Source organism: Netta rufina, assembly GCF_964035555.1.
Source record: "Netta rufina genome assembly, chromosome: Z".
Classification (NCBI taxonomy): Eukaryota; Metazoa; Chordata; class Aves; order Anseriformes; family Anatidae; genus Netta; species Netta rufina.
Window position 1 is genome coordinate 38,073,875 of NC_140126.1, and position 12,050 is coordinate 38,085,924.

Consider the following 12,050-nt stretch of genomic DNA (forward strand, 5'->3'; position numbering starts at 1 on the left):
AATCTCAATAAGTAAGCAAGCTTAGATTCAAGTAAGATGTGTAATATTAATATTCAATTGATACATTTTTAAGGTATTTTCAATTAATGATCCATAGATTTCCAAAGTATAACTAGATAAGACTAGATGGAAAAATGGGACAGGAAGGTACTTTTTTGGTACACACTGACATCAGGAAATTACAGCAAGCAATACACAAGAGGTCAAATATTTCTCCCTGGTAAGTAACTATTAGCTGCGCACGCCCCAAAATCAAATGCAATTTGAAAATTCCTGGATGTTTTTAGTATGGCCACATAACCTTGGCATGTTATGGCCTCGCATTCACTCACTACCCAAATCCCCACACACAAATGTATGCTGTCCAAATGTCTAACAGAACTTTGGAACAAAAACAAATTCACATCAGTATTTTTTTTATTAGATCCTGGCCTGAGGATATGCTGTGCAATATTCATAAAACAGAAGGAAACATACATGGATTCAACACCAAAAAGTGAGAAGGAAGAAGAAGAGCATGTTGCTATTGTTTTAAGACAGATATATTGAAGGGACTATTATTTTATTAGTAGTGTTCTAACTGTCATGATTCTGGTATTATTTGAACAAAATATGCTTTCTGTTATTCTCTGTAGTGATACAAAGCTCTGCAGGGGACATGATGCTTTGAAAAATTCCTATTTTTCAGATTATGTCTAGAAATTACATGTTTAAAGCTAGAATTTACATGTTGAATGCAAATCTTTGTGACTGAACCAGCATATCAAACTGGTACAGCTGTACATAATTAGAGCAAAATGTGGCTGCTGTTTCAAACAGAGTTTCCTTAGCACCAGTATAAATTGTTGTTGGTTTGTTTGCTAATTCATCATTTATCCCCAACATGTAGGACTATTCGTAAATTAGGAGCTGTTAATTCAAAAGGATTTCATAAGTCTTAAAAAAATATATATAAAAAAAAATAAAAATAATCCTTATACCCTATGGTAGGTCTTTGGAACAGAAGTTGTAATTGGATCTAGATTTCTCTTTTGTCAGGCGGTCTAGTACATTGGCATAAGCAGTTTGCTTCTCGTTGTTGCTGTTGCTGTTTTTTTCATTGATTGTTTGTTTTAATTTTAATCACAGTTTAGTCACATTCAGAATTTCCATGTAATTCATGCCACACACACACATGCACACACAAAAAGGAGACTGCTTTTGTCACTGATGTCTTTCCATTTTCTAGTCTCAGAAGATGAGATTTGCTAAGGATTCCCATTCAAATTGAGCAGGAGAGCAGAGTGCAGACAGAATACAAATTCACACTAGGAAAGTGGAACAGGGTTAGCAAAGTGTGCAGTTGGTGAGATTGATGTTGATACCCTTCACTGCCAAGTGAAATGCCAATAATGCTTGTATAGCATTTTGTGAGGGCAATAGGAGTATTGATTCCTGAGCAATAATAAAGAATGAAGCTGCTCTCTCAGGTATAAAAATATTGGCAACTGTTACAAAGAATTGACTCATAGAGGCCTGAGTGTTGGCCTATCTTAATACACATAATTCAGCTTTCAGAAGGATTTCAAGAGCAGCCAGGCATGGTCCTCAGGCACATTCTCTACTATTAATTTATCTGCAGCTTTCACAAGCCTCTGTGTCTATCAGCCAACTGGTCTGGAGCAGGGTGCAGGGACAAAATGGAATTCTGAAGGCTTGTTGGGAGGCAATATGAAAAGCCAGTTGGGCCATGAAATTTTAACACGTATATATATATATATATTTCTTATCCTGTTTATGAGAAATAAATAAATAAATAAATAATAAAAAAATAGAACATATGGTTTCCATGCACTTCATAAATACATTTAACGTGCACTTCATTGGCAACTGAGATTTCTAGTCTTTTATTTTATTGTTAAAAATAGTTTTACTCACTGAAAGAACTGTGAAGATCCCAAAACATTAAGTTATTACAGGCTATAGTAAATCTTATATATTCTTTGACGATTTAGAGTATGCTGTCTGCACTTAAGAATTAGTACTAAGTTTTCTGAAAACTTTTGAAGAATCAGCTGTTTTCTGTGGTGTTGAAAAGCAAACACTTTAAAATGACCACTCTTAAAATTGAGAGCCATGTCTATTCACTCTGTTGACTAATGGGATTCCATTCCATCCATCGCTGGCCATCAAAAGCATTACTGAAATAGAAACATTGGGAGTACATATCGACACTTATAACTAAAGCAGTGATGAAACCTACACATTGGCCTAGAATTAGCTGTATTTTTTAGTGACCACCTCACCTATGCTCGGTGTAATAATCCACATTTTACAGAACTGCTGCTGATATGGCAAAGCACCAGATTTCTTTCAGCAGTTCTTGATATTAAAAATCTATCTTTTTTATCTATTCTTTTTTCATCAGCAATAAATTTCCCAAACTAAGATTAGAGCTGTGGTGACTTTTATTGAAGAATGATTGGCAAATATTGGGCAGATAAAATCATAAAAAATTCCCAAAGATATGTACAGAATGTAAAGAATTCTAACTACTGAACTCACCAATTCCAATCACTCAATGTTTAAATTCCATGTCTGTTGGAAAATAGACATCTGAGACCAGTATTAGTAATTGTTCTGCAAAAGTTCCTTCTGAAATGAAAAACAGCATCCAGAAAGTTTTCATCTTTCTTGGTCATGCTTTTCCTAATTCAAATGCCTAATGAATTTCCTAATTTCACTTGCTTAGAAATGTTTACATGGACTTCACTTCTGGCTTAAAAATCCATGTGGAGAACACTGGAACTCCAACCAAATGGATAATAAGAAAAGATTATGCATTTCAGAGATACAGGTGGCAAGTGGCCAGCTTGTGTAAAAAAAAATAAAAAATCATAGAATCATAGAATCAAAGAATGGCTTAATGTCGTGATTCTGCTTGAGTGGGCAGCCAAGCTCCACCACAGCTGCTCTCTCACTCCCCCTCCTCAAAGAGGAATGGGGAGAAAATATGATGAAAAGGGCTCAAAGGTTGAGACAAGGATGAGAAGATCACACAGTAATTATTGTAACGGGCAAAACAGACTCGGCATAGGGAGATAGTAAGATTTATTGCTCATTACTAACAAGCTAGAGAAGTGAGAAACAAAGGAAAGAAACCAAAAGCTTCTAATCCCCCCCACCCCCCCATCCACCTCCTCCTCCTCTTCCACCTCCTCCCCCTGAGCAGCAGAGGGGAACGGGGGAATGGGGGTTATGGTCAGTCTACAGCGCTTCTTCTCTGCCGCTCCTTCTTAGTCACTCTCGTCCCTTGTGCTGTGGGGTCCCACCCATGGGATGCAGTCCTTGATGAACTGATCCAGCGTGGGCTTCCCACAGGCAGCAGCTCTTCCAGAACTGCTCCAGATATGGGTCCGTACCACGGGGTCCATCTCTCAGGAGAAAACTGCTCCAACCTGGCTCCCCCATGGGCAGCAGCTCCTGCCAGGGCAGCAGCTCCTGCCAGGTCACCTGCTCCTGCGTGGGCTCCTCTCCACGGGCTACAGGTCCAGCCTGGAATCTGCTCCGGCAGGGGTCTTCCACAGGCGGCAGCCTCCATCAGTGCAGGGCCACCTGCTCCACCGTGGTCTCCTCCATGGGCTGCAGCGTGGAACCCTGCTCCACCGTGGTACTCCATGGGCTGCAGGGGGACATCCTGCTTCACCATGGTCCTCACCACAGGCCACAGGGGACTTCTGCTCCGGCGCCTGGAGCACCTCTCCCCCTCCTTCTTCACTGACCTTGGCACCTGCAAGGCTGTTTTTCTCACTTCTCTCACTCTCCCAGCTGCTGTGTGTCACGTTTTTTTCCCAGTCTTAAATATGCTCTCACAGAGGCGCAAAACAACAGCACTTATTGTCTCAGCTCTGGTCAGCAGTGGGGCCCTTACCAAACATGGGGCAGCTTCTAGATCCTTCTCACAGAAACCACCCCTATGGCCCCCTGCTACCATAACCTTGCCACGTAAACCCACTACACTTAGGTAGGAAGTGATCTTAAAGATCATTTAGTTCCAAACTCTCTGACATGGGCAGGGACAACTGCCAGTAGAGCAGGTTGCTCAAAGCCCCATCCAACCTGGCCTCAAACTCTTCCAGGGATAGGGCATCCGTGACTTCTCTGGGCAACCTGTTCCACTGCCTCACCACCCTCATAGTGAAGAACATCTTCATCTAATCTAAGTCTAAATCTAATCTAAATCTAAATCTAAATCTAAATCTAAATCTAAATCTAAATCTAAATCTAAATCTAGATCTAATCAAAATCTCCCCTCCTTTAGTTTCCCCCTTGTCCTATCACTCCACTCCCTGACAGAGATTTCCTCCTCAGATTTCCTGTAGGCCCCCTTTAGGTACTAGAAGGCTGCTATAAGGTCTCCCTGGAGTGTTCTGTCCTCTAAGATGAATATCCCATCTCCCCTAGCGTTTCTTCATAGGACTGGTGCTTCAGATCTCTGATCATCCTTGTGGCTCTCCAATGGACTCTCTCTAATGTCCTTAAGTCTCTCTCCATGTCCTTAAGTTGGGCTCCCAGAACTGAACACAGTACTCCATGTGGGATCCCACAAGAGCAGAGTAGAGGGGGAGAATCACCTCTGATCTGCTGTCCACATTTCTTTTGATGCAGTCCAGGACACTGTTGGCCTTCTGGGATGCAAGAACACCTTGCTGGCTCATGTTGAGCTTCTCAGCAACTCACACCCCCGAGTCAGAGCTCCTCAGAGGCTCTCAATCAGAGCTGCTCTCAATCCAGTCTTTGCCCAGCCTACATTTGTGCTTAGGATTTCCTTGATCTGGGTGTAGGATCTTGCACTTGTCCTTGTTGAACTTCATGATTTTCACACATGCCTCCCCTCTCAAGCCTGCCTAGGACCCTTTGGATAGCATCCTTTACTTCCAGCATGTTGAACATGGAATCAACACATGGGATCTACAATACCACTGGTGGAAAATAGAAGGAAAAAAAATGACCATTAACTGTGCCTATGATATATCTATAATGAATACCTTTGGCTAATGACATAATTAAAACCTAATATTTTGGATTGTTTATAGTTAGACAGTTTTTAAAGGGCATAAGGAGGAATTGAATCAGAGCCATATGAAAGATCATTTATGAAAATTGATACAAGGAAACAATTTTAAATTTACTTATCTTCAACAGATCCTTTTCTGTGCTTCTGTAAACATCCACTAAGTACATTCACATATCAGTTACTTTTGAATACTGAAACCTTACAAGTCCACAGCAATATACAATCTTTATTTTCCTCAGTTACTTTATACTCAAAGTGCACAAGAATGAGAAATTCTTCTTCCAAATCTACAGTTCTTAGTTTCTATTAGCATCAAATGACATCTGCCATCACATTGCCTATCAGTCATCTCTTATCTTGGCTATCCTATATTAATTATCATCTGCACTTTTTCTCATATGTCTGTTTTCTATTTCTCATGGTAGATATACTAAGAGGTTATACTATTAGATATACTAAGAGATTATACTATTAGATATACTAATCCTAGAAAAGGAAGGGCTTCCACAGATTTGAAAAAAGCAGCAAGCTATGTACATGTATGTTTAGAGAAGTGCCTTGTAGTTGAGTGCTTTCTTAAAAAAAAAAAAAAAAAAAAAAAAAAAGTATTCCAGAGTCTCCAGAGTCTTTGATTCAAGCTCCCAGACTGTGATGCTACAAGAAAAGTAAAAGGGTAAAATGTACAAGGGTAACATGGGTAAAATGAAGAGTAATATCAATATCTATTGGGGTGCTAAGTGCAGAGACTACTGTAGGACCTGTCTAGTAAAAATCCACAGTGACAGAGCTGGGGGAAATACATCACTGAATTCACATAAAGGTACTGAGCTCAGCTTTTGACTCCTGCAAGTTATTCCTGTTGGTTGGGACCCTGGAAACACCAAACATTAAAAGTGTCTCAGCTTTGCTACTGGGTTTCAAGTCTTAACCTAGATACTATGTTTTTGTTCCTTTACTTGCCAAGGTGACAATCTAATTACTCAACCATGACTCTGGGGGGATTTCAGTGCATTCACCAACACTATTTTACCCCCTTCTACCTACATTTTTCAAACATCCTGTCTAGTCAGCTTAGAAACAAAAAGCTGTAGGAGGGAAGAAAAATTGTTCCCTGTTGTTTATATATGTATACATATGTGCAATATTTCAAATCATATGTCTATTGACGCAGCATGGTGAGGACAACTTTCCTTTTACAATTTGTTGAGCAAAACAATTAGTGATGGGCTGAAGGTATTCAAAATCCAGCTATAAATTCATTTATAAAGTAAATTTAGTTATCTTGAAAGCTATTAGACTGAATGCCCTAGATACTGAACTCTTTGACTTATTCACAGAATTGCTGCAGTGAAATACAAAATTGTGCAGGCTTTCAGCACACCATCCCACTAGTGTGCTCCAATCCTGACCTACTAGAATGACCTATGGGGGAAAAGATTAGTTCAGCCTTTAAGTTCATTTGGGAAAGCACTCCTTCTCTCACTTTAATCAATGGTAAAGCCTCCACAGAATTCAATGAAAGTTTGATCAGGTCTTTGTCCTCTAGGAATGAAGCTGCAACCACTAAATAACCACAGACACTAATTATCAGGAGTAAGCTTTTAAATCGCTGAATGCACATGCAGAAAAAGATGTAATCATACTCCTAGGCACGCAGCTCAGGTCTTTGTGTAAGTGTCCAGGTTGCAAAGGATTACTATCTGTCTCAGTTTTCTAGATCTTCTATGTCCTTTGTTTAAATCTTGAGTTCATCATACAATCAATTTGTATCCTTTTTGAATAAGTTGTTTCCTCTCTCTTAGCTGCTAAAAGAATAGGAAGGACTCTTGAACCATCCTTAGTAGATGACATCAGTTGGTCTTCCTGTCTCAACTGATGCAGTCACTCCATCATAAAAGACCACTGGATTGGTCAGGCATTAATTGTCCTTGGTGAATCCATGCTGGCTATCCCAGATCACCTCTTTGTCCTGTATGTGCCTTAACATTGTCTACAGGAGGATTTGTTCCATGATCTTCCCAGGCACAGAGATGAGGCTTACTGGGGTCTACCTTTTTTTAAATGTGGGAGTGATGTTTCCCTTTTCCCAGTCACCAGGGACTTCACCTGACTGCCATGATTTTTCAAATATGACGGAGAGTGTCTTAGTGACCACATCAGCCAATTCCCTCAAGACCCCGGGATGCACATCATCAGAGCCCATAGTTTAGTAGTTTTTAAGTTGCATCGGGAGGTCTTGAAATTACTCTTCACTTACAGAGGGTGGGACTCTACTCTCCCAGCCCCCACCTAGAGGTTTGTAGACATGAGAGAAGTGGGAAGTCTGACCACTAGTCAAGACCAAGGCAAAGATTTTTTTAAGTACCTCTGCCTTCTCCACATCTTTCGTTACCAGTTCTCCGTCTTCATTTATCATAGATGATACACTCTCCTTAGTCTTTTTGTTGCAGCCAATATACCTGTAGAACCCATTGTTATTCTTTGCTTCCTTCACCTAGTTTAGTTCTGTTGGTGCCTTGACCTTCCTGATCCCATCCCTGCACACCCAGACAGCATTTCTGTATTCTTCCCAGGGCATATGGCCCTGTTTCCACTGTCTGTGCATTATCTTCTTGTGCCTAAGTTTGACCAACAGGTTCCTTGTTCAGCCGTGATGGTTTCCTACCTCCCCTGCTTGATTTATTACATGTAGGAATGGAGAACTGTTGTGCTCCAAGGAAAATATCCTTAAAGAGTTGCCAACTCTCATCAGATCTGTCCCTAGGGACCATAGGATCTCATCCACTAATTCTCTGAGCAGCTGGAAGTAGGCTTTTCTAAATTTCATGGTCCTGACTTTGCTCTTTGCTAGGCCCATATCCATCAAGATCACAAATTCAACCACTGCGTGGTCACTGCAACCCAGGCTTCCTCCAGTCTTAACCTCTTTAATGAGCTCTTTTGCATTGGTGAGGACCAGGTCCAGCAATGTCTCTCCTCTGGTTGCTTTGTCTAATACCTGGATTAGGAAGTTGTCCCCAGTGTACTGCAGGAGTCTCCTGAATTCCTTACTGCCTGCCATGTGGCTTTCCCAATAGATATCCATGTGGTTGAAATCCCCCAGGAGGATGCAAGCCTGTGCTTCTTATAGTTGGATCAAGAAGGTCTCATCCACAGGTTCCCCTTGGTTGGGTGGCCAGTAGTAGACTCCAACCACAAGATGTCCTTTGTTGGTCTGGTCCTTAGTTTTTACCCACAGGCTCTCAACCTGCTCTTGGCTGTTTGTTAGAGTGAACTCTTCACAATCTATATAGATTTATATAGATTATATATTATATAGATTAACATAGAGGGCAATACCCCACACTTACTTCCCTGCCTGTCTCTCCTGTAAAACTTGTAGCCCTCTAGTCCAATGTTCCAGCTGTGTGATTTGTCCCACCACATTTCCATGATAGCAATTAGATCATAGTTTTCTAATTGCACCATGGCTTCCAACTTGTTTCCGATGCTGCATGCGTTGGTGTAGAGGCACTTCAGCTGGGCTATGGGTGATGTCACCTTTCTAGAGGAGTCCTTTATAATTCCTATGGCATGATTCACAGTTGTTTCCCTGCTCTTTTTTAAAGTATTGGCATTAAGAGGTTCTCTTGAGTCACTTACAAGTATAACACCTCCCCCATTTAACATAGTTTAAAACCCTGCTAATGATTCCAGCCAACTTGCTGCCCAAAACATACTTGCCTTGCTTGTTCACATGCACCCCATCCTGTGTCAGCATGCGTGGTCTCTCAAAAGCATGCCTGAGATCACAGAACCCTAAACCGTGGCCATTGCACCAACTATGCATCCATTCATTCACCTGATCCTTACGCTGACTCCTCCTTGGGTCCCAGTCTCCAACTGGGAGGACTGAGAAAACTACTTATGCTCTTGATCCCTACAGCATCTTTCCAAGGGACATAAAGTGCCTTTTGATGTTTCTGAGTCTCTTTGTTGTGGCCTCAGTTGTCGCTACAGCAGGAACATGTGATGGTCCTTTGGTTTGACCAAGCTTGGTAGCCTCTTTGTGATATCATGAATACAGTCCCCAGGCAGACAGCAAACCTCTCTTGAGGTTTCTCGAGAAATATTCAATCACCAACACCCTCCATGGCTTTTTTTGTGGAACTCCTTCTTAAAGAAGTAGTTTGCTGGTTTACCCTTTTGCAGTTGTCCTTTCCTGGGTCTTGACCATTATTGTTGTCATTGGCACACTCTCCTTTTTTTGAGCCCCAGAGCATCATATCTGTGGTGTAGGGGCACTTCAGGAGAGATTTTTAACTCTGCTCTGAGCAGAGATAAGGGTCTAGCCTCCCTTGTCTTGTGAGTCCATCAATTCTGCTGGTTTCAGGTTGGAAGCCATTTTACCACCTGCTTCCAAGGAGTTTAAGACAGGGCTGTTGCTCAGCCTGCACCAGCACATGATACCATGCATTGATCTCATGCTCAGATTCCTGGATACATCACAGACTGACAAGCTCTTCTCACAGCCTGGCAATTTTCTCAGAAAGTGCATCTATCTGACCACACATGACAACCAATTCTGCCTTCAAGCCCTAGGGGAACCTCCAGATATTGGAGTTTCCTGCAGTTGATAGTCTGAGCAGCTCTTTCAGTCCTTGGGAGGTCTGTCTACTGGGGGGTTGTGGCCCCTCCATCTGGATTTTGATCACAGCCCAACAGGTGCAGCAGGTGGACACCATTTTTGTCTCACTGAAAAGCCACCTTGTGGTGCTTCCAGAATAGATGTTAGAGATTGGTCTGCCTCCTGCCCTCCCTGCCTGCATGCACTGCTGTGCAAACTGCAACACCATGCCTGACTGATGCGCCATGCCATGCTTGCCCATCCTGGTCGCTCTTGCTCCCCAGGGGCTGCCTTTGTATGACAAAGTGGGGGTGCTCCTGGCTTCACCCAAGCCTCATCACCCACCCTCACAAGGGCTGCTGAGACCTGGTGGCTTCCTCGATTGCCTTGAGTGGCCTCAATGTAGGAAACTGCATACCACAATCCCTCACTCCACTGTAGAATGCGCCTGCCCCAGAGCTGATCACCACATAATATATGCCACTTAAGACCCACAAGTGAATTTTCACCTTCCCCAAGACCTGTGGAATTTTCAGTGCAAGCAGTAGCCTTCAAGTCTCAAGTTATTAAGCATGGTTGTAGAAGAAATCTGGAGGTGAAAACCTTATCAATCACTGACAACAGGTCTTGCTCAACTGATAATAAAACTACTAGTGCTCTCTGAGGAAGATTTCTGAAAGCATTTGGGAAAGGCAGCAAGGTGACCTTTCTTTCCAACAGCCAAAGACCCATGTGTCTGACATCTTTGATGTATGGCTTGCTAGGATTTTGAATTTTTTGTATTTGTCACCTTCTACCTGACACTCAAGATGTGCTGAAATACTTGAAAATATAAGAGGATGAACTGACATTGCCTTATACCTCTGCATTATTTTTACTCTGTGCCCTTTCATTCCTAATTTAATTATTCAGGCAGATATTATTTGTCTGTCTCTCTTCCTTCTCTTATCCCAGATTTAAATTACTATTCTCTCATGGAAATTTATCATTGACTCTTTCCTTCTGTTGAACATAGAGTAGCACAGCCTGGTCTTGAACCTCAGTGTACACTCTTCCACTCAGCTCAGCATCAGGCCCCTAGTAAACAAACAATTCATTATTATTGTAATTAAGAAAGACAGTTAAGGAAGTTTCTGTTACTAGCAAAAAACATAAGCCTCACTAGCCTAACATCAGCTCAAAGTCAGATTTTTGGTCATTACTGCTGATATCACCTGCTAGTAAAGCTTTCACTGGTGTGCTCTCAGACTTTTAAAGACAAATTCATAAGCATTAATTAAAGATTCAGGCACACAGAAAGCATGGAGGAATCAAAAAAATGTGCTGAATATAATAGAACTGCAGAAGACAAATAGGAACCTCTATACATTTAGCTACTTTTCGGTAAACATGATAAAAATTAAGTCCATGTATCAGGTAGGTGGGGATACTTAAAATTCAGGTCCATAAAAAACACATCAGATTTGAGAAGAGGTTTGCAGGTCTGAAATTTTGCCAAACTGCTAAAATCTGAAACAGGAAGACAGAGGAACATGCAGAACTTGACTACACACCCACAAAAATCAGTGGGAGACTTTCGGCACATTTCAGTCAGCATCAGAGCAATACATCTAGCAAGTTTCAGAAATATTAGTATGACTTTTTCCAGTCTCACAAGTTAGGTAATACACCCAAGTGCACAAACACACCTCAGTGTGATCTAGGAGGAACTGGAAAATACTGATTTCTCATGTAACATACATTTTTGTCATTGGAATTCATGTACTGAAAAAAAAAAAAAAAGTAGCTAGATGTATAAAAACTTTTTAGAAACTGTATTTCTGAAGTGCAAAAGTGAAATAATTCTAAATGCTAACTTTTATCATCTTATTCACGTCACTCAAAACAAACAGACATATAAAAAGCCTTTAAGGATCTCAGGTAAACATGTTTACCTTTAAAATATGCATTATAACCAAATATCAGATACAGCCATGTGAAGTGTAAAGTACTTCAACAGTGTATAAATGTGATGAGTAGAGGACTTTATAAACATATAAAAAGATGACCCTGATTCAAAAATGTTACAGTCTAATTAGACAGTGTATACATAAGGGAGTGGGAAGAAAAAGAGTGAATTGATGAAAGAATTGAAAAGAAAGGGTAAAAGTTAAGCACACATCTTGTTAGCCTCATGACTCATAAGTGTCTGTGCATATAGACATGCATCTATTCACTAGATGAGTAGGCCAACATTTTCTTCATCCTTTTTTCTCAAGTTACATGCCTTCACAAGTCATTCAAAAAGAAGAGTGTGAAGGGTTGTCAGACTGCTTAAGGAAGTGGGTTGAAGACAAACGGGGCCATATGGAAGAAGCTATGAGAGCACACTGGGAGAAGCATATTGAG